Below are 26,842 nucleotides of genomic sequence, written 5' to 3'. Positions count from 1 at the left end.
CAGGGTTTGTATTCCTCCCCCGTGGTTCATTGGGCTTCCTGCTCTTATTTTTACTTTCTCTTTTTCACGCTGCCAGACTCGAGGTGAGTTCTCTTTTTATGTTAGGATTTCTTACTTTTACATGCTTACCTAGCCCTTGTTTTTAGACAGATCTTGTGTGATGGTAGGTATGCAGGTCTGAAACAAATTATTTAAACGTTTTTGAAATAATTTGAGAGTAGATCAGCCATTATAAATGAGTTAAATGGACATACAATGACCCACTGGGCACAGACGTCAATTCAACGTCTATTCCACATTTGTTCAAGGTCATTTCATTGAAATAACATGGAAACAACGTTGATTCAACCAGTGTGTGCCCAGTGGGGAGGCATTCTGTAATGCCCTTCGTACTTGCGTGTCAAGTGTTGACTATATAAAAGAAAGATACAACATTGATGTAAACCTTACTGTACTCCAAATATTATCTTAAGATCTGTATTAGATTTGGTAATAGCTGTGTAACATGCCGTGTGTCAACAGTTAACAGCCTATGGTGAGGTACTGGAAAGTATTTCCTTATTCAATTGTTTTTTTCTCCAAACATTCTTAAATCCCTGGTAGGTTGATTCAGCTTGTACACACTATGTAGTGCTTAAATATATTCCTTTCTAGCTGGTTAGGATTTATACAACATACAGTCAGGTCCAAAATTATTGGCACCCTTGAGAAAGATGAGCAAAAAAGACTGTATAAAGTAATACAATGCAATTTTTTGGTGAAAATTATATTTTATACTAATACAATTGCTTTGTTTAACAAATAAAAACAAGTCTAAAAAAAAGACAGTCAAAATAATTGGCACTCCTGTTTTCAATACTCCTGCACTTTTTTCAAAAATGTTTTATGAGATTGCAGAACACATTGGGAGGGATCTTAGACAATTTCTATATACAGAATCCAAAACACACATTTATTGGGGTTCAAGTCTGGAGACTGAGAAGACCTTTGCAAAATGTTGATGTTGTGGTCAATGAACCATTTCTTTGTGGAATTTGATGTGTGCTCGAAGTCATTGTCTTGGTAGAAGATCCACTTGCGGCAAAGTTTCAGCCTCCTAGCAGAGGCAACCAGGTTTTTGGCTAAAATGTCCTGGTAGAGTTTGATGCCGTTGACCTTAACAAGGGCCCCAGGACCAGTGGAAGTAAAATAGCCCCATAACATCAAAGATCCACCGCCATATTTTACAGTAGGTATGATGTACTTTTCTGCATATGCATATTTCTTTCAAGGCCAAACCCACCACTGGGTGTGCGTGGCCAAAGAACTGTATTTTCATGTCATCCAACAAATGTAAATACCTGGAGCTTGTTAAACTGCATTGGCACTTGGATTGGAACCGGAGCTATGATCAGATGACACAAAACATTTATTTTTTTTAAAATCGAGCTCTTTGATCACGCACACCAGTGGTGGGTTCGGCGTCGAAAGAAAGATGCAAGGGGAGGGTATTGTATTGAAAACAGGGGTGCCAATAATTTTAATACTTAGAATAATATAATTGTTTTGAATATAATACCCGACTGTATATCTATATAATCAATCATGACCCTATGTAAAAAATAAACCTCTTGTAAACAGAGTTAAGTGACCAACACAGAGGAGAGGCAATTATGTCGACCAACAAAATAATAGCAGGAAGGGTTTGAAGCTGTTGAGGCTTTTTATTAAGCTGTTGAGGGGTTTGAAGCTGTTGACATGGTGCACAGTTAACCCCAGTTAAAGCTAAGGGGGACAGGAAGAGATGGAGAGACCTTACACGCCACTCGGTGCAATGAGGCTCAAGTAAAGGGGACATAGCATTCCATAGCATACTCAGCAGAATTACCCTCAAACTTGACAGTGTGTTTCTGCACAACTAGAGCCACATAGGCTGAGTCCCAAATGGCACCCTATTCCTACATAGTCCTATGGGCCCTGGTAAAAAGTAGTGCATTATATAGGGAATAGAGTGCCATTTGGTACGCATCCTACTGTGGACAGCTCTCAGCCAGAAGCAGGAAATAGGTCACAGCACAAAATCGTTTGCGTCACCGCTGTAGCAGCAGCCATCTTATTCCCACAGAATATGTACCGCCAGTCTCCTGTGAAAGTGAAGGGCAATGATCAAGGCTTTAACCTCTCTGGGCTAGGTGGCACCAAATCGTCCCACCTACGTAACAGCCAGTGTAAACCCGTGGCGCGTTATTCAAATTCCTCAAAAATGCAAAAACTTCAATTTTTCAAACATATGACTATTTTACACCATTTTAAAGACAAGACTCTCGTTAATCTAACCACACTGTCCGATTTCAAAAAGGCTTTAAAACGAAAGCAAAACATTAGATTGTCAGCAGAGTACCCAGCCAGAAATAATCAGACACCCATTTTTCAAGCTAGCATATAATGTCACATAAACCCAAACCACAGCTAAATGTTGCACTAACCTTTGATGATCTTCATCAGATGACAACCCTAGGACATTATGTTATACAATACATGCATGTTTTGTTCAATCAAGTTCATATTTATATCAAAAACCAGCTTTTTACATTAGCATGTGACTAGCATGTGACTAGCATTCCCACCGAACACTGCCGGTGAATTTACTAAATTACTCACGATAAACGTTCACAAAAAGCATAACAATTATTTTAAGAATTATAGATACAGAACTCCTCTATGCACTCGATATGTCGGATTTTAAAATAGCTTTTCGGTGAAAGCACATTTTGCAATATTCTCAGTAGATCACAGGGCTAGCTATTTAGACACCCAGCAAGTTTAGCACTCACCAAAGTCAGATTTTCTATAAGAAAAATGTTATTACCTTTGCTGTCTTCGTCAGAATGCACTCCCAGGACTTCTACTTCAATAACAAATGTTGGTTTGGTCCAAAATAATCCATCGTTATATCCAAATAGCGGCGTTTTGTTCGTGCGTTCAAGACACTATCCGAAAGGGTAAATAAGGGTTACGAGCATGGCGCAATTCGTGACAAAAAAAAATCTAAATATTCCATTACCGTACTTCGAAGCATGTCAACCGCTGTTTAAAATCCATTTTTATGCCATTTTTCTCGTAAAAAAGCGATAATATTCCGACCGGGAATCTGCATTTAGGTAAACAGAGGAAAGAAAATAAAGCATTCGGTCGACTCGTGCACGCGCCTAAGCCCACAGTACTCTGATCGGCCACTTGCCAAACGCAATAAAGTGTTTCAGCCAGAGTCTGCCTCGATATCGTTCAGCTTTTTCCCTGGCTCTGAGAGCCTATGGGAGCCGTAGGAAGTGTCACGTTATTGCAAAGATCCTCAGTCTTCAATAAAAAGAGCCAAGATAAAACACAACTTGTCAGACAGGCCACTTCCTGCATGGAATCTTCTCAGGTTTTGGCCTGCCATATGAGTTCTGTTATACTCACAGACACCATTCAAACAGTTTTAGAAACTTTAGGGTGTTTTCTATCCAAAGCCAATAATTATATGCATATTCTAGTTACTGGGCAGGAGTAGTAACCAGATTAAATCGGGTACGTTTTTTATCCAGCCGTGTCAATACTGCCCCCTAGCCCTAACAGGTTTTAAATAGAAACAGGTACTGACAAAAGACGTTGTCTTCCACTTCAGTGTTTGGTTGAGTTTATGGTGGCCAGCCAGTCACTCACTACAACACACTCCAGATTTAAACTGCCATTCCTACAATGGGAATGCAGTAAACTGGGAATCACACACACAGATAAAACCACAAAACACATTTGATAAAAACTCAAATGAATTGCAGCATGACCTTGTGTTTGTTCTGTTGGTTTAGAGTCCTGTCGTGGACAGACTAGACTACCTATCTCACCAAATTATGCAACATTGGTTGTTTGTTTTCCTTCTTTTTGAGTTGACTTACTTCATTGTCCTATGTGCCTAGTGTTGACATGTGCTATTGGTTTAGCCTTTTTTGTGGGATGAAGACATCAAGTAGTATACTAATCCCGTAACCTGGAAAGCCAATGACTAGATGACTCAAGTACTGGCATAAAAACTTTACCCATTTAGTTTATGCTTGCAGTTATGTGGTGTGCAACAATTTCATGAACATAAAGGAGCACATTTCCTGAAGGATTGTGCATTTAAAGCACAGCACCAAGATTTTTTCACATAGGCCAAGGCTTTAGTTGACTGGTTGTAGGTCTAGAGTCATAAAAACGCTCAGAATATCAAGATGTTAGACGTATGAAACTTCAGAAGCTAGTAAATGAGTTGTCAAAGGGATGTTATGGCAGACATGTCCTAAGGTTTACAACAATCCTTGCCATAGCTTCGTCTTATAGGTTAGTGTTACCTTTACAGGGTCAAAACCTTTGAGGCAACAATTTTCATTGTCACTCACCTTTTGCCTGTTTAGTCCCTTCCCTCATGGAACGTAAAGCCAAAGTGAGACCATAAACAGTCTATAATAGTGATTGTGTAATGCCTCCTAGACCTGTCAATGTGTCGACAGGACATTGGGCATGGCCTAAATTTAATATTGGCACCACCAGGTCTAGGGACACCTGCATTCCAAAAGCAACTGGAAGGAAGGGAGAGTGAGGGGGAAAAAAAGTGTTTGTCACAGTCTCTGCAGCCTCTAAGGTCAAAGGGGGGTGAATTTACCACAGATGTGAGACGTGCTTGTAAAAATGATAAAGGATGCATCTTGGAGCTGGTAGTGGTTAGTTATGATGATATGTTATACAGTAGAGTAGACTATATTATATATGCAGTAGGAGAGAGATAGTTTCTCAAACTATCTGGATAGGTAGTTCCTCTGTCCTTGAGATGGTTTTAGAGAACAGTCGGGTTTGTCTCCTTTCCACAACCATTATGATGATACCCTGTATGTATGTGGTGCACAGTTAGCCTATTTAAAGACTACGAAGTATGGGACACATGTCAACGCAGCACAGATAGAACACAGTGAATAGAAAGGGAGTCACTGTCGCTTTCATGGAGTTGAAGCCGAGCGCATTTTTCCTACTCAAGTCTCTCAGGGCATGACATATCTCACTATTTAGTTTCCAGAGTAATGACGTGTGTTAATTTATGCTTTAGATCAAACACACCTGATCTCATCAGGTTCTCTTTCAGGAGCCTGTGTAACCGATGTGAAATGGCTAGTTAGTTAGCGGTGGTGCGCGCTAATAGCGTTTCAATCGGTGACGTCACTCGCTCTGAGACTTGAAGTAGGGTTTCGTGCGCGCTAATAGCGGTTCAATCGGTGACGTCACTCGCTCTGAGACTTTGCAAGGGCCGCGGCTTTTGTGGCGCGATGGGTAACGATGCTTCGTGGGGTGTCAGTGGTTAATGTGTGCAGAGGGTCCTTGGTTCGAGCCCAGGTTGGGGCGAGGAGAGGGATGGAAGCTATACTGTTACACCTGCAGCCAGGCACTGTTCAAACCCCAACTGCATGGTAGCAGTGATATAGTCAACACGACGTGACTTCTCAGCAGGGAGCAAAGATGCTGGTTTATGAGACCATCAAAACAAAGGCATCATCTGCCAACAAGCTGCATGCTACCACCTTTCTGCCCAGTAAAATGGAAGGTAATGGAAATACAGAACTGCTGCTGGGGTCTACACATGGCACAGAGCAAAAAGGGGACTACAGAGGCGCATTACTACACAAATCAGCTCTTTTTTTTTACAAGAACACAAAAATACAATTGCATTATTAAAGTTCATGCAGTAATTCTTGCTGGATTAATATGATTCTTATTCATTTGGATTTTAATGGGGATTTCCTCCCCTGAGTGCAAAAAGAGTGCCTTTATCTGCCTTCTTCTGAATGGAAAAGTGCTGTTTTCTTCCATAACACATCTGGGGTTTTACTGAATTGGCTGGCTAGACCTTGGCTTGGGATAAAGATTGGCAGTGTATTCCATTGAATACAAAGATTTTTGTTTTAAACACTTCAGGGGGTATAACATGTCCAACAGTGAAATGACTCCAGATTCCCACAATGCGCTCTCTCTGTGAATGGACAATGATTATAAAAATCTGGGTCATACTTTATTTGGATAGTCCCATATAGAGGATGTACAGATGGTCATACAATCAACATCTGTTGATGAGAAAAGACTTGCTAAGGGTAGGTTTAGAATAAGGGTTAGGGTGAGGGTTAAGGTTAGGCTAAGGGTTAAGTTTAGGGTAGGGCTAGGGTAGAGGATAGTTAGTTGAAATGTTGTTGACGGTTATTGAACATCTACTAGGGACTATCCAAATAAAGTGTAACCAAAATCTGTTACACATTTACTACTGGCTAATACAATCCTCTACAGATGACTAATCACACACACACAGCCATGTAAACCCATTCATGGGATACAGTATTCTATGGTCATTTCTATGTAAAAAGGACCCATGAGCACCAACATGGGAAGTCTATAGGTGCATATCAAATGATGTCAAATGAAAGCTAAGAGTCTATATTTTGGGGAAATGAAGGCATAGATACGCTTACAAAAATGTTTTACATCGTAACAATTAAGAATAAGCAAAGGCTTTGATTTCTTGTCATGCAGACACAAAAGAGGTCTTAAAAGCATTACTACAAAAAGTCTTAAAATGTATTTGAAATATATTAAAACACAATTATATTGAAGTTAAGGCCCCTGCCAACTAATATCAACATTTATATTTAGTTTTGCAGAAATGATTTGCCTTCTGTAAGTTTAAGAAATATTGTCTAGGGTCTTGTCATTCTGTTACCAAAAACCCCATATCTTTAAGATATTTTCACACTTCTCTCCTTCATGAGGGAAAATTCTGAAAGTTCACAGAAGTAAAGGTAGACCTACTAATTAGTTAGTGTTTTTACTGCTAACAATTTGGTTTATGAATTACTAAGTATTTAAAACACGTCACTCTGTTATCAAATCGCTAAACAGAGTGACCCGAAAAATCTGTAACAGAATAGCTGCAATTGAATTGGTCACAATGGGAAATCATCATAGTAGTCACAAACTAGTTGCAGTAGAGCACAGTACAGAGCAGTAAAATACAGTAGAGCACAGTACAGAGCAGTAAAATACAGTACAGCACAGTACAGAGCAGTAAAATACAGTACAGAGCAGTAAAATACAGTAGAGCACAGAGCAGTAAAATACAGTAGAGCACAGTACAGAGCAGTAAACTACAGTACAGCACAGTAGAGTATAGTGTAGTATAGTACCGTAGAGCACACGAGTAGAGTACAGTATAATGTAATATGCTCTACTTTACTGGACAGTTGTCTACTGTACTGAACTATACTTTACTGTACTGACATATGATTGGAACAGATTTGGTCAGGTCTAGACCAAACAAATTTGGTCTTGTTTGGGGTAGAGAAGCTTGTTAGAACAATAGCCAATGTGTAGAATAAGACCCAAACATGCAATGGAGGATATGAAATGTTTCTACCTTTGTGTACATATTTCAGGATACATCACCATGAAGACAATTACATAAATAAATTATGCATTTACAGTATGTTTAGTACAGATCAAGGACCAATGATGTAATTATGTTATCGTCATCTGAGTGTTGATCCACTTCACTTACTGTAGCTCAATAACCATGAGATTCTTTCAAACTCGAGGTATCATATCATAGCTGACACCACAGGAGGCTGCTGAGGGGAGGACAGCTCATAATAATGGCCGGAACAGAGCGAATGGAATAGCATTAAACACATGTAAACCATGTGTCTGATACTTCTGATAGCATTCCACTCCAGCCATTACCACGAGCCCGTCCTCCCCAATAAAAATGGCACTGGGTGCTCTGCCTCAATTTTTTTTTTTTATGATTTTACTATTCAATTACAACATCAACATAGGCCCCCAACAGATGGCCTTCATCTCCTCCTCACACACAAATTGGGTTGAGGGGTACTATGACGCCCTAACTAAAATAGAGTGTTGCTTTGTGCAAGTTATTTACAGGTATGAACTAGACACAAACCAGATTAAGCTTCCCGTTGGCCTCATCGAGGGGCACCTACTGGGCACAGACGTCAGTTCAAAGTCTATTTTTTTATTTACATTCGGTTGAGCTGTCAACTAGTGCGAATTCAACAAAACAATTCACCACCGTATCCGCCGATGTCGCACTTCCGCATCTTGCCGTGAAAGGTGACAGAGCTAGAGCGGTGTTTGTCAGACCATGAGACACCCCCCCAAAAAAAAAATTTCTAAAAGAATCGGTCTTCTCACGTCTTTAGCGTCCGAACGGGTTGGCCTACAAACTATTATGACCCCTCTATGAAAAGGTGAGACTCTCACTAATATGTCTGTCTCCGGTTGGCTCTACGACCCCCACAAACGTCTTGGGACTCGTATGATGTCGGTACAGCCGATCTGCCAACTTGAGACTCTTGAACAGGTACATGTCGGTTGTTTTGCTCTAGGACGCCCACAGGCCTCACAAGACTCTTCTGAAGGCACCCCAGTCCCATTTTTTATTTTTATTTTAATGAATGGAAGTATCTCTTAGTCTTATATCTCCCTCTCTAACTTTAAGCATCAGCTGTCAGAGCAGCTTACCAATCACTGTACACAGCCAATCTGTAAATAGCACACCAAACTATCTCATCCCCATATTATTACTTACCCCCCTGCACTCCAGTATCTCTACTTGCACATCATCATTTGCACATCTATCACTCCAGTGTTAATTGCTAAATTGTAATTATTTCTCCTCTATGGCCTATTTATTGACTTACCTCCCTACTCTTCTACATTTGCACACACTGTACATAGATTTTTCTATTGTGTTATTGACTGTACGTTTGTTTGTAACTCTGTTGTTTTTGTCGCTTTGCTTTATCTTGGCCAGGTCACAGTTGTAAATGAGAACTTGTTCTCAACTGTTCTACCTGGTTAAATACAAATAAATAAAAATATATGGAAACTGTTTAGTATCAAAAATAATGGGTTAAATGCATGTAAAAAAAATATTATATCTCTCAGATACAGTACCAGTCAAAAGTGTGGACACCTACACATTCAAGGGTTTTTCTTTATTTTTACTATATTGTAGAATAGTGAAGACTATCAAAACTATGAAATAACACATACGGAATCATGTAATAACCACGAAGTGTTAAACAAATCAAAACATATTATATATAGTAGCCACCCTTTGCCTTAATGACAGCTTCGCACACTCTTTGTATTATCTCATCCAGCTTCATGAGGTAGTCACCTGGAATGCATTTTAACAGGTGTGCCTTTTTAAAAGTTAATTTGTGGAATTTCTTTCCTTCTTAATTTGTTTGAGCCAAATCAGTTGTGTTGTGAAAACGTAGGGGTGGTATACAGAAGCTAGCCCTATTTGGTAAAAGACAAAGTCCATTTTATGGCAAGAACAGCTCAAATAAGCAAAGAGAAACTACAGTCCATCATTACTTTAAGACATGAAGGTCAGTCAATCCGGGAAATTTCAAGAACTTTTAAAGTTTCTTCAAGTGCAGTCGCAAAAACCATCCAGCGCTATGATGAAACTGGCTCTCATGAGGACCGCCACAGGAAAGAAAGACCCAGAGTTACCTCTTCTGCAGAGGATACGTTCATTAGAGTTACCAGCCCCAAATAAATGCTTCAGATTTCAATTGACACACACATCTCAACATCAACTGTTCAGAGGGGACTGTGTGAATCAGGCCTTCATGGTCAAATTGCTGCAAATAAACCACTACTAAAGGACACCAATAAGAAGAAGAGACTTGCTTGGGCCAAGAATCACAAGCAATGGACATTAGACTGGTGGAAATCTGTCCTTTGGTCTGATGAGTCCAACATTTTAGATTTTTGTTTCCAACCACCGTGTCTTTGTGAGACGCAGAGTAGGTGAACGGATGATCTCCACATGTGTGGTTCCCAATGTGAAGCATGGAGGACGAGGTGTGATGTGGGGGTGCTTTGCTGGTGACACTGTCTGTGATTTAGAATTCTAGGCACACTTAACCAGCATGGCTGCCACAGCATTCTGCAGCGATACACCATCCCATCTGGTTTGCTCTTAGTGGGACTATCATTTGTTTTTCAACAGGACAATGACCCAACACACCTCCTGGCAGTGTAAGGGCTATTTGACCAAGAAGGAGAGTGATCAAGTGCTGCATCAAATGACCTGGCCTCCACAATCACCCGACCTCATCCCAAATGAGATGGTTTGGGATGAGTTGGACCGCAGAATGAAGGAAAAGCAGCTCACAAGTGCTCAGCATTTGGGAACTCCTTCAAGACTGTTGGAAAAGTGTTTCAGATTAAGCTGTTTGAGAGAATGCCAAGAGTGTGCAAAGCTGTCATCAAGGCAAAGGGTTGCTACTTTGAAGAATATAAAATATATTTTGATTTGTTTAGCACTTTTATGGTTACTACATGATTCCATATATGTTATTTCATAGTTTCCGAACTTTTGACTGGTACAGACACTTCAGAACAAACTTATTTTAGATGTTATGTCGCCATCTGTTCCATGTAGTGAATCTGTTATTCAATGTGTTTGTAAGGTCAAAAATGATTTATCTAATAAGTGTTTTATATATTTATGTTTATAGTTCAAAGAGTCTTGAAATTCCAAATCAAATAGCCAGAAGGTTGTGGGTTTATTAGGCCACTGTGGACAAGAATAGGGGTGTAAAGATCTCCTTTATAGTAAAAGCATTGCATGAATCTATCATTGTATTTGCAGGTCAGAGAAAAAAATTGCCTTTTATAAACATTTCATGCAATTCTACATCATTTTACATATTAGCAGAATATTTTTTTAAATCACACAAATTACAGGGCAAGAATGGACAGAGGGATGTGTTCATCTTATCATATTTCTCCAATGCCAAATCAGTCCATCTTGATTATTGTCCAGTCGTGTGGTCAAGTCCCGCAAGAAAATACCTAGTTAAGCTGCAGATGGCCCAGAACAGAGCGGCAGGTCTTGCTCTTCATTGTAATCAGAGGGCTAATATAAATACTACGCATGCCAGTCGCTCTTGGCTAAGAGTTGAGGAGGGACAAAATGCATCACTTCTTTTTATAAGAAACATTAATGTGTTAAAAATCCCACATTGTTTGCATATTCAATTTACACAGCTCTGGCACACACATACACTTCCCCACCAGACATGCCACCAGGGGTCTTTTCACAGTCACCAAATCCAGAACAAATTCACGAAAGCGTACAGTATTATATAGAGCCGTTCCATCTCATATTGCTGAAATGAACAGGAAACCTGGTTTAAAAAAAACCCAGATAAAGCAACACCTCACGGAACAACATCTTTCCCCTATTGACCTAGATAGTTTGTGTGTATGTATTGATATGTAGGCTATGTATGTAGTTCTGTCCTTGAGCTGCTCTTGTCTATTAATGTTCTGTATTATGTCATGTTTGTGGACCCCAGGAAGAGTGGCTGCTGCTTTTGCAACAGCTAATGGGATCCTAATAAAATACCAAAACTGACCCTGTTTGCAAATAATTAAATCTGAGAAGTCATTAGGAATCTGAGCATGGTACTTTCAAAGTTAGGCCTATCTTTCTACCTCAGAGTAGACCTACCGACGCAAAAAAAATTAAGTTTTAACTGCTGGCTAGTCTTCTTCCGTGGCTTAAGCCAATGAGTGAAGGTCACAAGTGTTTCCCTAAAAGCTGTCGGCGTTTAAACATCTATTGTACAGAAAGTGAATAGCTTAATCAATTGGCAGTGACAGAATTAGGTTACATCCCAAGTAAAGTCAATTTTTTGTCTCCTCGGCTATAGAAGGTTGTAGCTCAGCCTCAATGTCAAAGGAACAAAACAATGATATCCCCATATGCATCGGAGTCAGGTCTTTTCCGGGTATTTACAGCTTGTTTCTAGCATAAAGCATCGCGGACCAAAACGCTGTTATAGATCACTTTATGCTGTATAATCTGAGCCGTTTAATTTTTTTCAAAGTCTTAAACTCTTAAATAAAAAAGGTAGAACTATGGCATACCCTCTCACACCCCCTCAATTTGAGTCTTGGTTTTAACTTAACAGCCCTTCACTGACATGGATGTAAGCCATTTAACGAGTGCATGGTGGGTGGAGGAATTGACCAACAATGTCTGTCAAACAGGTAGGCCTACCTGTTATTTCTTAAATAGGAAGAAACAGGCTCCAACATAGGGTCTCTTGTTAGTAAAGTCTAATTAAAATGAAGAAGGTTGAAATGAATTATGGCTACTCGAATTTGCCTACTTTCAGCAGCATGAGCTGTCTATTTCTGATTGATTGTGCCGAGGGTGCTGCTTCAAGTTTCAGCTCCACAATATAAGTTACTCGAATCTGGCTTTATTGTGAGATCAATAATTCTGATAAATACATCACGGACAAAAAGCTATCAAAGTTGAACTCCAGTCCTCCTTATCTTCACGCTCTCCTCAATCTGAACAGAATTCGGCTAGTCTACACGCAAGATAGTGACTTTTTTGGACTAGACCTAATAAAAAAATATTTCCGGAAAAAGCCTTTGACTCTCCTCCTGAACTGCCACTGTAGGCCTACACAGCACAGCCATTGGTTTGGCAGCACACAAAAACAATTTTGATCAGCAAGAGCAGAGCAGGCCGTGGCTCAGGGTTGAAACAGCCATTGCAGTGTGTAGTGCAGCCTAGTTTTATTAACACCATCCCAGCAGCTATCTTAGAAAAATAACTTTGTTTCTGTTCTTCTCCGACAGTGGAGGCTCCTCAGAGGATAAAGGGGAGGACAATCTTCCTCAGTGAATTTTAGAAAAATACAAAAAACTTGAAAAGTTATCCATTTCAGATAAAACTATACTAAATATCGTGGATCATTTAGCTGTTTGATTTTGAATTTTAGGACTTCTTTAGGTATATAAAACAATTATTGAAAAATGATTTGATAAAATATTGACTTTGGCCTTTACTACTATAGCCAATAGAAACGCATTGAATTACACATTCATAAATGGCAAAAAAAGACATTCAAAAAATAAATCATAAGGAGTAAGGTTTTGAAGTGTCTTGTCCTATATCTAGGAGATATAAGAAAGCTCAGGAAATATTTTTGTTGGCAAAAAACTACCTCCTTTTGTTTGTATGGGTTACCTTCAGACTTGAGAATTGTGGGGGTCGTAAAAGCAAAACACCACTGTGTTCGTGAGAGTCTCCCCTTTCCATAATAGTTTGTAGGCGAAACCGTTCGGACGCTACAGACGTTTTTGTGAGAAGACTGATTGGGATGTCTCATGGTCTGACAAAACCGCTGTAGCTCGGCCACCTTCCACCGCAGCTGCAGAAGGCCGACATAGGCAGATGCACTCAGCACATGCAAAAAAAAACTGATATCTCTAGCTTAAACTGACGGATTTTGATGGGGATTTTTAAAAATTATTTTACTTAGATTGATGTACGGGTGCTTCAATAGACTCAAAGATTAAAACACACTGTTTTGCAAGGAAGGTCTACAGTAGCCTCAACAGCACTCTGTAGGGTAGCACCATTGTGTAGCCAGAGGCCATCTTGTTTCCTTCCTCCTCAGGGTACATTGACTTCAAAACAAAACCAAGGAGGCTCACGGTTCTCACCCACTTCCATCGACTTACACATTAATTATGACAACTTCCGGAGGACGTCCTCCAACCTATCAGAGCTCTTGCAGCATGAACTGACATGTTGTACACCCAATCAAAGGAAAAGATAATGAATCTAGTACTAAAAGCATAAGCTACAGCTAGCTAGCATTGCAGTGCATAACCTGTGGTGAGTAGTTGACTCAAAGAGAGAGAAAGACAATAGTTGAACAGTTTTCAACAAATTGATTTCTTAAAAAATGAAGGAGAAGCAAGAGGGAGAGAGAGCTAGCTATATACATTTTTTTTTTTTTTACACTTTCACTTACTTAGCTAGTGAATGCACCTAGCTAGTTTACCCTGATCAAACACCGGCTCAAACAGAGAGGGATGCTATGTTAGCTAGTTGGCTATCCAACACTGGAACTCTTCCAAGTTAAGGTAAGCTTTTGGTTTTATTCATGTATTTCCACCGGGACCCACTGTTGTAACTGCTAAACTGCTTGCCGAGTGTACACTGTACTACATGATTGTAGCGGGTTTACTAACGTGTTAGTTCTAGTAGCCATGTTGACTATGACGTTAGCTAATATGCTGACAATGATGTAGGCTGTGGGTAGTGGTTAGCAGTTATGATGTGTAGGTTTGGAAAGGTTTTTTCGCTCGGTCATAGACAGCTGATGTGTTGTGCACAGAAGTCCACAAGCGAAGGGACAAGGTGAGAGGAGGAGAGCACGTAGACGCGAGAAGGAATTATACAACAAGTAGTGATCATGCTGTTTGAATGTGGCTGCTATGAAAGTGAACTGTGTTTGCGTGAGATCAGGGATGTATTCATTCAGCCGATTCTGTTGAAAAACGTTTGTTAAACTGAAACAAACGGAACGAAGCGGGGATAAACATACCTCAATTTTTCCAATAGAAACTCTTGTTTGCAACTGTTGAACTAATGATTACACCCAAGATTAAATGTGCCAATGTCTGTCACCTTGGTTACTCAAATTCTCTCGACCTGTGCAGCTATGTTATAAACTTTCATTCATAGGCTAGGTTGTAGCAACCACATGATGGGTATTGGGAAAATGTTAGTATCAAATAGTATCTTAAACCTATCGATGTTACATTGAGCTGGGTGAATGGAATATGAATGACAGTCATCCAATATGCTGTAATAGAAATAAGGCCATGCTCATTATATATATATATATAAAACATTGTCCTCCCTCATTTTAAAAAGGCACCAACCGCCACTGTTCTCCGGGCATGCACTTCTTAGCCTTTAGCCTATGGATCATTTGATTGCGACCACACTAAATAGCCTATAAGCACATTTGATATTGTGCGCACGGCGGAGAATCAGAGATGAGGGGCGGCATCGGGCACACATTGATATATAGCCTAATAAGAAACGAATTTAAAAAACACTGAGAAATATCCACATTTCATCAATTACAAATTACATGACCCTCCCATGGACTAAATTGTTTTCTTTAAATGTAAACCCTCACCCATTTTCCTCCAGGTAACCATTAATGACCTTTAAATGTCTATCCATCCCTTAGGAGATAGTTGAGAGCCAATGCTAACTAATGTTAGCACAATGATTGGAAGTCTATGGGTATATGTTAGCATGCTATCAGATACCCAAAGACTTCCAGTCATTGCACTTATGCTAGTTAGCAACTTCCTTCAAACTGCACCCAGAGAAAATTGTATCCACAAGTTCATCTCACTCTGGGAAAGTAGATCAAGGGCCTCATTGCCAAAATCCCAAGGTATCCCTTTAAGTAACCTTCTGTCTTATGTAACCATACCAAACAACATATCAATTTGAGTGTCCCAACCCATATTTATGTGTACTATTTTACACCTAGTCTATGAGACCAGGCTGAATGCTCACATCCTTTGCTGCGATGACCCCCTTTGTAGAGCTTGTAATTGGATTGATAGAGTAAATACATTAAGTGATTTGCATGATTAAAACAGTATATACGTTGTAATTTTTTATGCTAAGTAAAAAGTATGGTCAATTAAGTCACACTTTCCTTTTCATTAGGGACAGATAGTTTGGACAGGTAGCCAACTGCTTGTAAAATGTATGAAACATTTTAGAGTATGATGAAGCAAAAGGGGGTTGAGCGCATGTTCATTGAGGAAACAGTGCATCCTGTAGTCTATTTCGAGCCCAAGAAAATGCGTCTCATCAGGAAAGCACAATACACTGCAGGTTTTCAGGTAATATTTTACAGTAGTAGCCTACAGTAGCTACTGGATGACTGATTGGCAGCATGATTTTAATAATCCAAATAATAATCAAATGAGATGGGGGCAAGCCTTAAAGATTTGACAGGGAAATCTAGGAAGGAAATTTGACCTCAGTCAAAGAGGAAGAGGCATAGCAAGATGTTTCACTCTCGCCAAAATATGTATAAAATAGAATTTGTTCCTATGGGCTTATTTTGGACTTAATCACCTGCCTTCGGGACAACGACTCCATTGTTGGGGCGGAGATAAGAGCATCTCGTCATTATATACCGATCTCTGCCTCACTAGCCTACTGCTGCTGCGTACTGTATCTTACGACTCACTGGTGAGGGGACCAAATGGCTCAATACATTTGGTAGCTAGCGTACGGTACTTGTGGATATACATTAGCTACGATATCTCAGAAATATGTATGTATTTAGCAGACAATTACATTTATGACTTTAGGTAGTTAAGTTAAATACCGACCGTGCAACTGCGTTCTCCTTGTCAGGGGTAACGTTATTCAGTTGCTTTGTCGGAAAGCAGCAGGAGCGTATTGGTCTGGTTTGGCTAGCAACACAATTTAGCTAACTGTTAACATTTTATTTGTATTAACAAACAAGCTAGCTAACTTACCCGTGTGAAACCAGTCTGAGGTAAGTGAAAGGGCATGTTTTATAATCCAGTTATTTTACCTGTTGACGTCTGCCAGTGAAGCTAGTTAACTAGCTAACGTTAGCTACCCACCCCCTAGCCGACTAAACTGGAGTTGAGTTTACCCACCCTCTGCTCTCCAGCCAGGTAACTAGTCACTTGAATACTAAAATAGTGTAGTTAGTTAGTTAACCAACTAAAGTGTAACCCGTTTACTGTAAAAATTGACTAGCTAGGTAGTTAAACGCAATTCTAGCTAGCTACCTGATTTGATAGTTAATCTTGTTCATTATTACATTTTACATTTACGTCATTTAGCAGACGCTCTTATCCAGAGCGACTTACAAATTGGTGCATTCACCTTATGTTATTAGCCTTGACTTTAGCTAACTAACTAGCCACAATGTATGTGTACACTGACTGTTGTCATGTCCATTACTCCACTACTAGCTAGAGCAGCTGTTTGCCTCTAAACATAGTTATGTTTGCCAAGCACATTAGGATAATTAAACAGCTAAATGAGTGCAAAAACGGATGTATTCACCAACTGTTAATGACCTAACTAACGTCGGGCATCAAACAGTTGCTGTCATCTGTTTTTTTGGGGTTGTATAATGTAGCCTCATGTGAAATCAACAATAGCCTACAGTATTGTAGCCAGCATTTTAAATTATACTCCACCAGCATTAATCATGTGAGTAGCAATACATCCTTGAAATACAAGTTTGTGCGTCTTCTTGATTGACCAAAAGCAGACCGATCACATGTCAATCTGGCAACATTTCAGGGACTAGAATGCTCCCAATCAATGTCAATATTTAAATGAGATTGCTCTAGATCAGACGACTCCAGTTGTCACTAGCCAGTGAAAATTGCTATCACAAAAATTCATCCCAAAACAAATTAATGAGTGGTCAATAACACTAATGTAAAAATAATTTTAACAAATGTTTCATTTTGTCGTTAAATCCCTTAAGGAAATCTGTTGCAGCTCAAATCTACTACAAAACCCACAATGCAATTCTCTCGCTGGGCTAGGTAGCTCGAAAACATAGCTACACACAATAGTAGGAGAGTCAATATAAGCATGTGAAGTAACAAGCTAGCTGTAAAATCGCCTAAACAAACAGCACTATCAATTTAGAAGTCTTACTCACCGAGTTCAACTTCCAGTTCGTTTCTGCCACTGACCTATAAACGGCGTCTCTACCCAGTACGAGAGCAGAGTAACGTTGCTTTCCCACAGAGATACTTTTGAGGAGATGGGGTACTCCATTAGAATCGTATTAACGCCCATTGTGAACATTACCCATAAATCGTCCATGGGCCACGCGGTGCATTCTGTGACAATGAGAGCTCTCCTTCAAGAAGTGAATGGGAGTCAATTGAGCCCTAGCTCAAAAACCAAACGTTGGCATGAATTTCGAGAAACAAGAAGTACAACGTTGCAAACCATTTCCAAGGTGTGCGATAATTAACTTGTTCGCTGTAATATCATATAGCTTTGGAATCATGCCATTACGTACCTTTGAGGAAAATAGGCAACTTTTTCGACTTACTCAAAATTTGAGAAGGGATTGCGTGACGATTAGTTTAGCAACCGCGTGATTTAGCATGACGATGTGATGGGTCGACAGTCAGGACGTTTCTCCATTCATTGATTGTTTTCTCTCCTTTATTTAATATCTCTGTTTCACAGACACAGGGCGCATTGCGACATGGTACTTGAAGGAGAAACAGAGTTGAATAATTTTGGACACTGTTTAGATAAAGCACATCGAAGGGAAATCTTTTATGATTCATGACGATATAAGCGGATGGATGTGTTCTAGACAATTATGCCCATACCATCTATTGGTTGCTTTGGCGATCTGGAGTGCATTTCATTGTTTTGAAAGCGTTATGAAATATGATAGTGTTATTTTCAGTGACGAGTTAGGTTGGGATTAGTCATAATTATAACTTTGTGGTAACTAGTGAGGACCCGACTCGGGATTCAATACTCAGTAACAAGAAACCGAGGTTTACAACTCTTAATATCATTATTTACCGAATATGTTCAACCATAGGGCTTAGGCTGTATAGGCTATGTCATAATTTAAAGCTTCAATATGTAACTTTTTTTGGTGACCTGACCAAATTCACATAGAAATGGGATTATAGATATGTAATTCTCATTGAAAGCAAGTCTAAGAAGGGGTAGATCTGTTCTGTGCTCCATTTCAATGCTTCCAGTTAAGTTTCGTTTTTACTTTCGGTTTTGTACACCAGCTTCAAACAGCTGAAAAATACAATGTGGTTATTGAAAATATATTTCACAGCTGTTTAGATGGTACGGTGATTCTCTATACTTGCTTGTTTTGTCACATACACTGAAATTAGTTGAACTATTAGAATTTTAGCAACCAGGAAATGTCAGTGATTTATGCATATTGCACCTTTTTAAGATATGGGCTTTGTATGCCCTATCTGTGTATATACACTACTGTTCAAAAGTTTTGGGTCACATAGAAATGTAAAATACATGAAATGAATAGGAAATATAGTCAAGATGTTGACAAGGTTATAAATAATGATTTTTAATTTAAATAATAATTGTCCTTCAAACTTTGCTTTTGTCAAAGAATCCTCCATTTGCAGCAATTACAGCCTTGCAGACCTTTGGCATTCTAGTTGTCAATTTGTTGAGGTAATCTGAAGAGATTTCACCCCATGCTTCCTGAAGCACCTCCCACAAGTTGGTTTGGCTTGATGGGCAATTCTTACGTACCATACGGTCAAGCTGCTCCCACAACAGCTCAATAGGGTTGAGATCCGATGACTGTGCTGGCCACTCCATTATAGACAGAATACCAGCTGACTGCTTCTTCCCTAAATAGTTATTGTATAGTTTGGAGCTGTGCTTTGGGTCATTGTCCTGTTGTAGGAGGAAATTGGCTCCAATTAAGCGACGTCCACAGGGTATGGTATGGCGTTTCAAAATGGAGTGATAGCCTTCCTTCTTCAAGATCCCTTTTACCCTGTACAAATCTCCCACTTTACCACCACCAAAGCAGCCCCAGACCATCCCATTGCCTCCACCATGCTTAACAGATGCCATCAAGCCATTTTATAAATTATGGCGCATTACCTCCACTGACCTCGTTTGTCTTTCAGTCACCCACGTGGGTATAACCAATGAGGAGATGGCACGTGGGTACCTGCTAGAGGTCGACCGATTAATCGGAATGGCCGATTTCACGTTTTCATAACAATCGGCATTTTTGGACACCGATTGTGGCCGATTTTAATTTTATATATATATATATATATATATATATATATATATTTGTGTGTGTGTATATATATATATATATATATATATATATATATATATATATATATACTGATAAAAAAATAAAGGGAACACAAACAACACAATGTAACTCCAAGTCAATCACACTTCTGTGAAATCAAACTGTCCACTTAGGAAGCAACACTGATTGACAATACATTTCACATGCTGTTGTGCAAATGGAATAGACAACAGGTGGAAATTATAGGCAATTAGCAAGACACCCCCAATAAAGGAGTGGTTCTGCAGGTGGGGACCACTTTTCAGTTCCTATGCTTCCTGGCTGATGTTTTGGTCACTTTTGAATGCTGGCGGTGCTTTCACTCTAGTGGTAGCATGAGACGGAGTCTACAACCCACACAAGTGGCTCAGGTAGTGCAGCTCATCCAGGATGGCACATCAATGCGAGCTGTGGCAAGAAGGTTTGCTGTGTCTGTCAGCGTAGTGTCCAGAGCATGGAGGCGCTACCAGGAGACAGGCCAGTACATCAGGAGACGTGGAGGAGGCCGTAGGAGGGCAACAACCCAGCAGCAGGACCGCTACCTCTGCCTTTGTGCAAGGAGGAGCAGGAGAAGCACTGCCAGAGCCCTGCAAAATGACCTCCAGCAGGCCACAAATGTGCATGTGTCTGCTCAAACGGTCAGAAACAGACTCCATGAGGGTGGTATGAGGGCCCGACGTCCACAGGTGGGGGTTGTGCTTACAGCCCAACACCGTGCAGGACGTTTGGCATTTGCCAGAGAACACCAAGATTGGCAAATTCGCCACTGGCGCCCTGTGCTCTTCACAGATGAAAGCAGGTTCACACAACACATGTGACAGACGTGACAGAGTCTGGAGACGCCGTGGAGAACGTTCTGCTGCCTGAAACATCCTCCAGCATGATCGGTTTGGCGGTGGGTCAGACATGGTGTGGGGTGGCATTTCTTTGGGGGGCCGCACAGCCCTCCATGTGCTCGCCAGACGTAACCTGACTGCCATTAGGTACCGAGATGAGATCCTCAGACCCCTTGTGAGACCATATGCTGGTGCGGTTGGCCCTGGGTTCCTCCTAATCCAAGACAATGCTAGACCTCATGTCGCTGGAGTGTGTCAGCAGTTCCTGCAAGAGGAAGGCATTGATGCTATGGACTGGCCCGCCCGTTCCCCAGACCTGAATCCAATTGAGCACATCTGGGACATCATGTCTCGCTCCATCCACCAACGCCACGTTGCACCACAGACTGGCCAGGAGTTGGCGGATGCTTTAGTCCAGGTCTGGGAGGAGATCCCTCAGGAGACCATCCGCCACCTCATCAGGAGCATGCCCAGGCATTGTAGGGCGGTCATACAGGCACGTGGAGGCCACACACACTACTGAGCCTCATTTTGACTTGTTTTAAGGACATTACATCAAAGTTGGATCAGCCTGTGTTGTGGTTTTCCACTTTAATTTTGAGTGTGACTCCAAATCCAGACCTCCATGGGTTGATAAATTGGATTTCCATTGATTATTTTTGTGTGATTTTGTTGTCAGCACATTCAACTATGTAAAGAAAAAAGTATTTAATAAGATTATTTCTTTCATTCAGATCTAGGATGTGTTGTTTAAGTGTTCCCTTTATTTTTTTATATATATTTTATTTAACTAGGCAAGTCCGTTAAGAACACGTTCTTATTTTCAATGACGGCCTAGGAACGGTGGGTTAACTGCCTTGTTCAGAGGCAGAACGAAAGTTTTTTAACTTGTCAACTCGGGGATTTGATCTTGCAACCTTCCGGTTGCTAGTCCAACGCTCTAACCATACGCGAGTGCAGCAAGAAGCCAAGGTAAGTTGCTAGCTAGCATTAAACTTAACTTATAAAAAAACAATCTACCTTAACATAATCACTAGTTAACTACACATGGTTGATGATATTACTAGTTTATCTAGCGTGTCCTGCGTTGCATATAATCGATGCGGTGCCTGTTAATTTATCATCGAATCACAGCCTACTTCTCTAAACGGGTGATGATTTAACAAGCACATTCGGGGAAAAAGCACTTTCGTTGCACAAATGTGTACCTAACCATAAACATCAATGCCTTTCTTTAAAATCAATACACAAGTATTTCTTTTTAACCTGCATATTTAGTTAATATTGCCTGCTAACATGGCTTTCTTTTAACTAGGGAAATTGTGTCACTTCTCTTGCGTTCCGTGCAAGCAGTCAGGGTATATGCAGCAGATTGGGCCACCTGGCTCGTTTTGAAATGTGTGAAGACCATTTATTCCTAACAGACCGTAATTAATTTGCCAGAATTGTACATAATTATGACATAACATTGAAGGTTGTACAATGTAACAGCAATATTTAGACTTGGATGCCACCCGTTAGATAAAATACGGAACGGTTCTGTACTTCACTGAATGAATAAACGTTTTGTTTTCGAAATGATAGTTTCCGGATTTGACCATATTAATGACCTAAGGCTGGTATTTCTGTGTGTTATAATTAAGTCTATGATTTGCTATTTGATAGAGCAGTTTGACTGAGGGGTGGTAGGCAGCAGCAGGCTCGTAAGAATTCATTCAAACAGCACTTTCGTGCGTTTGCCAGCAGCTCTTCATTTGTGCTTCAAGCATTGAGCTGTTTATGACTTAAAGCCTATCAACTCCCGAGATTAGGCTGGTGTAACCGATGTGAAATGGCTAGCTAGTTAGCGGGGTGGGCGCTAATAGCGTTTCAATCGGTGACGGCACTCGCTCTGAGACCTTAAAGTAGTTGTTCCCCTTGCCCTGCAAGGGCCGCGACGTTTGTGGAGCAATGGATAACGATGCTTCGAGGGTGGCTGTTTTCGATGTGTTCTTGGTTCGAGCCCAGGTAGGGGCGAGGAGAGGGACGGAAGCTATACTGTTGCACTGGCAATACTAAAGTGCCTATAAGAACATCCAAAAGTCAAAAGTATATGAAATACAAATGGTATAGAGATGAATAGTCCTATAATTTCTATAATAACTACAACCTAAAACTTCTTACCTGGGAATATTGAAGACTCATGTTAAAAGGAACCTGGGAATATTGAAGACTCATGTTAAAAGGAACCACCATGTTCTCATGTTCTAAGCAAGGAACTTAAACGTTAGCTTTTTTACATGGCACATATTGCACTTTTACTGTCTTCTCCAACACTTTGTTTTTGCATTATTTAAACCAAATTGAACATGTTTCATTATTTATTTGAGGCTAAATTGATTTTATTTATGTATTATATTAAGTAAAAATAAGTGTTAATTCAGTATTGTTGTAATTGTCATTATTACAAATAAATAAATAAAATCGGAGATGGGAGAGGCAGGACTTGCAGCGCAATCTGCGTCACAAATAGAACTGATTTCTATTTTAGCCCTTGGCAACGCAGACGCTTGTTTGCGCACGCGCAATAATTGGATAATATAGATTTAAAAATGTATTTTGCAACGCTCGCGCACGCGATGTAGTCAGGGTATTAGTGACCCCAAACTTTTGAACAGTAGTGTATATGCTAGGCCTGCGTGTGCACTAGGATAGGTCCCACATTTTAGTAACCACAGGCTCTTTTTGTCTGCCTGTATGTTGACCAGAATTAGAAGCCTCTTACTGGGAAATACCCAGCTAAAGTTTAGGGTATGTGACTTGCACTTCTCTCTGTGAGAGACTACTGCTTAGTTGAAGTGTAAACTTTTATGTCTGAATGAGTAACATAGCGAAGTCACAAAGCCATGTTCTTCAGAATCTGTAAAAGCTGAGGATCTAGAGACCTAGGTTGTAAAGGAACATTCTGTCAGATTTCCTGTGTTGTACATGTGTCAACACTTCCCGTGACCCCACCGCCCTTGTCTCATTTGCACACTACAACCCCTTACCAGCATACTGTTCAAGAAGTGGAAGAACAACACATTGTGAAATATTTATTCTCTGTTCTGATTGCTTGACTTAAGTTCGAGAGGGGGTAAGGGTATTTCCCAAATGGCACCTTATTCGCTACATGGTGCACTACTTTTAGGGATCTGGTCAAAAGTAGTGCACTATGTAGGGAATAGGGTGCTATTTGGGATGCAGACAGAGAAAGCCGGTTTTGATGAGTAAGGTTGATAATGCGGGCCAGGGAAAGTGAAGGAAGGCACTGAGGCATTGGAGTAAATACAATACAGTGCTTGTAACATGCACTCTGCAGGATGCACTGCACAGCCATGGGAATGAGGAAAGGAGCATCAGACAGTGATGATTCGCATACAAACCTTACATTGATAATTATTAACCAGTAGACAGCCTTGTTTATCATAGGTCTACATCTGTCTTTTCTGTATTAGGTTACTCATTATAGCCTGTGTCCCAACATTAGGCTCTAACTGGTTTGGTGAGAACAATAGGCAAGAAATAGGCCTACAAGTGCAAAATTGCAAATGCTCATCATTGTGTTGATTGCAATGTATAGATACAACCTGTGAGAACAAGTTAATCATATTTAGGCAGTTGATTGAAGAAAAACATTTGTTTGTGGTTGAAATACTGCTTGGACAAGCAATCAAAATCTAAGTTAATTAGTCGCATACACAGATTTGCAGATGTTATTGCAAGTGCCGTGAAATGCTTGTAATCGATTTTAATTGATAAATGATTTACGCCTACCTTTTGATGGTGTGTGCAGTGCATCCTCATTCGCTATGAGCAAATACAAAGGTTAGGCCTAATTGTTTAACAGGGTCTTTATGCATTGCTAGTTAGTGTTATGTATGTGGACTACCTTAAAGTTAACTCCTCTAAATATTTGAAATAATGTTTTGTTAGCAATGAAATAGAAAAATGCAGAGCACTTGACCCCTGACTTCTGCCACTCTCTTGGCCCATTTGGGCCATAGTGTCCTCTCTACTGTCCATTTTTCTCCATCGCTAACAGTACTACAGGAGAATAAAAAAGAATTGTTTCCAAAATACATTAGAATACCAGATTTGACGTCCAAACCCTACAATAAGTACCCAGTTGCATCATTTTGTTTACTTGTCTTCCTCTGCTATTCCAGAGAAGGAGGCCAGTTGCCTTTGACTTGTCCTAGATCACATGTCAAACTCTCCACAGAGGGCCGAGTGTCTGGCTTTTCACTCTTCCCTTGTACTTGTTTGATGAATTAAGGTAGCTGATTAGTAAGCAATTCCCCTCACCTGGTTTTGTAGGTCTTATTTGAAAGAGAAACAAAAACCAACAGACATTATGTCCTCCATGGAATGAGTTTGACACCCCTGAGATGATTGTGTGGCTGGAAGGTAGACGTGAAGTTACGAGAAAAGATGACAAGGAAAACAATATAAAACACGTTTGTGCTGACTGATATTCAGAAGGATATTGTTTGGGCCGGAGCACTAGATTTCTGTCAGGCTTTTTAAAAGCTATGTTCAAATCCTTCATGTTATGTCTGATCTTGGACTACGTCCCCATCCCTCCTTTCTGTTTTGATGGAGGCACCTGTCTTTTGGGCTGAATATTAAGATTGTGTGCATCTGAAGCAGAGCCAGCCATTACCCCCATGGAGTTGCCAGAGGCTGTGTATCTTGTGTCCGAAATAGTGCTGCTCTATTCCCAGCTCCCACCTGCACTATCATGCACTATGGATATGGCTGCAGGATAAAGCCGGCGCTAAAAGCATTCCTCGCCATTCTCTCCACCGTCTTGTTATATACTCGGACAGTGTAGTTTCTATTTTTAGCCAGTGCCAGGTTTAGCCTTTTTCCACACTCGCCGTGAAGGTCATGGGGGGCTTTTGGCGGTACTGCCGGTGACAGGCAGGGGGTTAAGCAGGTGAGGGCCGCTAGGCGGTGGGTCTTGTAGACGGGGGACAAGGTGTCAAGTCATTGTTCCAGACCTGAGGTCACAACAGCTCTAGAAATAGGCTGTCTCAAATGGCACCTATTCCCTAAATCAACTATATTCGTCTGTTGACAACCCCTGCCTTACATAGTGCACTACTTTTGACCAGGGTCTGTAGGTATAGGGTGGCATTTGGGACATTAGTCAGATTTTTAATTTGTAGAGGTGATTTTCTTGGACATTGTGTTTAAGTTGTGTAGTGATGTGATTTTATATACAGTATTTGGCAACATTTTGGACACCTACTCATTCAAGTTTTTTTTATTTTCTACATTGTAGAATAATAGTGAAGACAAAACTATGAAACAACACATTGAATCATGTAGTAACCAAAAAAGTGTTTTATATTTGAGATTCTGAAAGAAGCCACCCTTTACCTTGATGACAGCTTTGCACACTGTTGGCATTCTCTCAGCCCGCTTCATGAGGAATGCTTTTCCAACAGTCTTGAAGGGATTCCCACATATGCTGAGTACTTGTTGGCTGCTTTTCCTTCACTCTGCAGTCCAACTCATCCCAAACCATCTCAATTGGGTTGAGGTCGGGTAATTGTGGAGGCCAGGTAGTCTGATGCAGCACTTGAATCACTCTCCTTCTTACATTTACATTTTACATTTTAGTCATTTAGTAGACGCTCTTATCCAGAGCGACTTACAGTAGTGAATGCATACATTTCATACATTTTTTTTTCTGTGCTGGCCCCACGTGGGAATCGAACCCACAACCCTGGCGTTGCAAACACCATGCTCTACCAACTGAGCTACAGGGTCAAATAGCCCTTAAACAGCCTGGAGGTGTGTGTTTCAGGTGTGTTTCAGGTCATTGTCCTGTTAAAAAACAAACGATTGTCCCACTAAGCGCAAACCAGATGGGATGGCGTATCACTGCAGAATACTGTGGTAGCCATGCTGGTTAAGTGTGCCTTGAATTCGAAATAAATCACTGACAGTGTCACCAGCAAAGCACCATCACACCACCTCCTCCATGCTTCACGGTGGGAACCACACATGCAGAGATCATCCGTTCACATACTCTGCGTCTCAAAAAGACACAGCGGTTGGAGCCAAAAATCTCACATTTGGACTCATCAGACCAAAGGACAGATTTCTACCGGTCTAATGTCCATTAATCGTGTTTCTTGGCCCAAGCAA

At 40.5% G+C, this 26,842-nt stretch overlaps 1 protein-coding gene across 8 annotated transcripts in view; it reads left to right on the top strand.

Annotated features, from left to right (window-relative positions):
* thrap3b (thyroid hormone receptor associated protein 3b) overlaps window positions 1–26,842 on the top strand; it is a 46,344-nt gene continuing 19,502 nt past the window's right edge. For 2 of the 8 annotated variants that reach the window (XM_014142602.3, XM_014142600.3), the window contains exon 1: window positions 16,187–16,493. The gene's annotated coding sequence lies outside the window, so the exon portion shown is untranslated. Of the gene's footprint in view, window positions 84–15,778; window positions 15,826–15,972; window positions 16,494–26,842 lie in introns of those variants that run through there. The other 6 variants (XM_014142604.3, XM_014142606.3, XM_014142601.3 and 3 more) reach the window with 6 other exon arrangements.

This window comes from Salmo salar, chromosome 14, assembly GCF_965601325.2.
Source record: "Salmo salar chromosome 14, fSalSal1, whole genome shotgun sequence".
NCBI lineage: Eukaryota > Metazoa > Chordata > Actinopteri > Salmoniformes > Salmonidae > Salmo > Salmo salar.
Note: the sequence above shows the minus strand (reverse complement) of the source record. Positions and strands in the feature narration are given on the sequence as shown.